Below are 3,858 nucleotides of genomic sequence, written 5' to 3'. Positions count from 1 at the left end.
ACACAGATATGGCCATCCAAAATTATAAATTTTACAGATTTTAACTATATTTTCCTTAATTTTTTTTTTTGAAGCGTAATTTATTTAAAACTAAGTGTGATAGAAAAATTGTATTTACAGATCTGTAATGTACGCAAAAAAGCAATTCAAGAAATGGTATCACACTTAGAGAAACATTAAATGTTTTTTTTGTCTATCAGTGTAATATAAGAAAAATCAGATAAAATTAAAATAAATGAAAATTTAATAAATTTAACAAAAGTTGTTTTCCAAGATAAAGAAAATTAATAATTGCAAATTCATTTAAAAATTAAATGATTAAAAACGCAATAATAGATTCCAGTTTTAATATCAGAAAAATTAATTGTACTAATGAAAAAAAGACAAATACAAAATAAGTAATAAAACTAAAAATAAAAATAATGAAAACTCAATAATAAATAAAAATAAAATATATACACATAAAAATTAATTAAAAACTCACTGGGCTTCCAAATTTACATAAACAAGGTATCCCTACGAGATCGTTAATTAATTTCAAAACTACTCCCAGTTATACAGTTTGCAGAATTATTGATGAAATAAAACAAAAATTAATTTAGAATATAAATACAATATAAAAAAAAGGTACGAATTGATTGATAAATTAAATATTAATAATAAAACCAATATGATAAGTTTCGACATAACTAATATGTACCCCAGCATTCCCATTGATTACACAATTTCAGTAATAAAAAACACAAATTAATAAATATAGAAGACCCAAAATTTATAAATAATATTATAATAATAATTAGAAATATATGTTAACAAAATTATTTTGAATTTAATGGAACCTGTTATACACAGGAAAACACTTTACATATGATTCTTCCCTTATCCGCTGTAATATTGGAGATATAGCTGCAAGATTTTGAAAATAAAATAGTTCATGATATAAATCAAGTTCATAAAATTTTATTACGGGTGACATACGTGGATGATCTTTTAGTTTAATTGGTTCATATATGAACCAATTATAAATAAATAACATGAAATAATTTTAAATAAATTAAATTCTTATCATGAAGTACTACAATTTACATATATAACATAATAGAAAAAATGGTTTTTGATGTAAATATTAAAATAAATGAAAACAATCAGATAATAACATTTTAACTAACTTAAGAACTTTTTAAAACCTACCTCAAACGAAATTATTATGAACAAAAATTCTAATCATCCTTGGTCTCAAAAAATTAATATATTTAAAAACATGATAAATAGAACAATAAAATACACACAAATGATAAAAAGGAATTGCATAACCAAGTACATAGTATAAAGAATGTTGTTATAAAAAATGGATGATATATAAAAAATATAATTAGGTCTTTTAAGAATAAATTTAATGAACATTTTAGATAATTTAAAAATAAAAAAACAGATTTTTCAAATAATCAATAACATAAGTAGTTGGGAAAATAATTTAGAAATAACTGGAAAAGTAAATATTGAAAACGAAAATAATAATAAAAGATTAGAAATTTTAGATGAAGAGGTGTTGCGGCAAATCGATGAAGAAAGAAGCACTTGAAAAAATATAATCAAAACAAGAGACAGACTTATAGGCCACATATTAAGTAATCCTGGAATAGTTGCTTTAATATTGGAGGGACAGGTAGAAGGAAAAAATTGTGCAGGCAGGCAACGTTTGGAATGAGTAAAACGAATTGTTAGGGATGTAGGATGTAGGGGGATGTACCGAAATGAAACGACTAACACTAGATAGGGAATCTTGGAGAGCTGCATCAAACCAGTCAAATGGCTGAAGACAAAAAAAAATTTAGAAAATATTTATAAATATAAACGTGAATTTAGCCTCATGAATCTGCAAATAGAATTTGTTGGGGACATTCTTATAAAAATTATTTAAGTTGGTAATACGTTTGATAAGATTTTAAATAAATTAAATTATTATTTACAGTACTGTATTAACATTATAACATTATTTAAAACAACATAATGAAAGAAATTTTAATTGTAATTTTTTAGTAAATTTTAGATGTTTTTTTAAAACAATTTTGATAAGAAATGTATGTTCTGTATATGTTTAAAATTTCTTATATTTTATTCAATAACCAAAGTTATTAAAAGTAAGCAAAGTGTAAAGGTGTTGAATAGTAGTTATATGTGTAAATGTAAATGAATATAAATCAGAAAACAGAACTGAGGATGGGCTTATGTCTGAAACCGCTCTAATGCAAAGGAAATCAAATAAAAAAAAAGGTAAGAATGTTTCTTTAATTCTGAACTTTGCGAATTGGCTGAAAAAAATAAGATTTCTTTTTTCAATATATAATTAAAATTTAACTTAGAGGAATTACGGACTATAAAAAAAATGAATTTAAGTAAATTAATATATTTTTATGTATACATATATAAAGAACTTTTACACGACTCAATATTTCACAAAATACTGTGTGGAGGACATTATAGTATTACGGACTACGTCCTTTTATCATGTTCAGAAAGTTAAACACCTCCAGCTTGGTGACCGTGCCAGACGACTGCTGTTCTGTCAACGGGCTAATAATAATTACCGCTTAATTCCGTTCACTCTATTGTTGGAGAAGTTGCTTTTACTTGTAAAGGCACATACAACAAACGGAATACTTAACGATGATCTGTAGAAAACCCATATAGTTGAATTGAACCCGATTTGTTAAATCAAGTTACCAGCGACGATTTTCAGTGAACGTTTGATGTGGCAGGATTGACAACTTATTAATAGGACCATTCATGCTAGAACATATCACAGAGAAAATTTATCTGGAATTTTCAAACAATGAATTACTTACTGTTTGAACATTTTTCATCGGTAAAACGAATTGAAATTTACTATCAACTTGATGCAGCACCAGTGCATTTCATGACTGAATTAAGACAATTCTTAGATGAAAAATTTACTGGTTAATGGATTAGACGTAGAGGGCCGGTAAATACATAACCTAGATCACTTTATTCCCTTAGATTATTGTTTTTGGGGGTGGATTAAATGCGATATATGCAAGCGAAAAGTAGACACATGTAATGAACTGATCGCTCGCATTCTCAATGCCGCTGCCCTCATCAAGGAACGCGGTTGAGGGCACCCTTATAATTAATTTAGCTGGCAACAGAAAATATAAGGAAAATCAATTTTGTACCTGAATCGATATTTATTAATCTTTCTTCAATTTTAAAGTTTTAATGTCGTATTTATAAAGCCATATTATTTATTATATATTCTTTTTCATTTGTTAATAATATATATTTTCAGTATGTATATATATATATATATAATACTAGTAACAGTCGGAATGGGAAAATTTTACAGAAAAACCATACTTTATTCGATTAATTAGTTATCGATTACTTTATTCGAACAGTTGTTTGTTAGTATTTGAATACTTAAAACTTTATATCTCGTAATACATTGAAAACTTAAATTAACGAATTAGCCAGCCTCCGTGGCGCGAGTGGTAGCGTCTCGGCCTTTCACCCGGTGTCCCAGGTTTGAATCCCAATCAGGCACGGCATTTTTCACACACGCTACAAATCATTCATCTCATCTTCTGTCCAGTAATGTCCAGCAAAACTAACCACTACAACAACTTCCCACTAAGAGTGTTAATCACAGCGAAATTTGGTCCTAGTTCCCGTAAAGAACCCCGCTAAATTAACTCAACATGAGTGCAAGCTAACAGACTCCGTTCCGGTCTACCGGGGAGAGGAGAATTAACACCTACTCCCACTCAGCTCCATCGCGGAGTCCCGCGTGACATTCACCATCTTCCGTTAACCGCCGTCGACACGCTGCTGCATACCACC

The sequence above is a fragment of the Lycorma delicatula genome, chromosome 6, assembly GCF_047948215.1.
Source record: "Lycorma delicatula isolate Av1 chromosome 6, ASM4794821v1, whole genome shotgun sequence".
Taxonomy (NCBI): Eukaryota; Metazoa; Arthropoda; class Insecta; order Hemiptera; family Fulgoridae; genus Lycorma; species Lycorma delicatula.
This window is presented reverse-complemented; position numbering follows the sequence as displayed.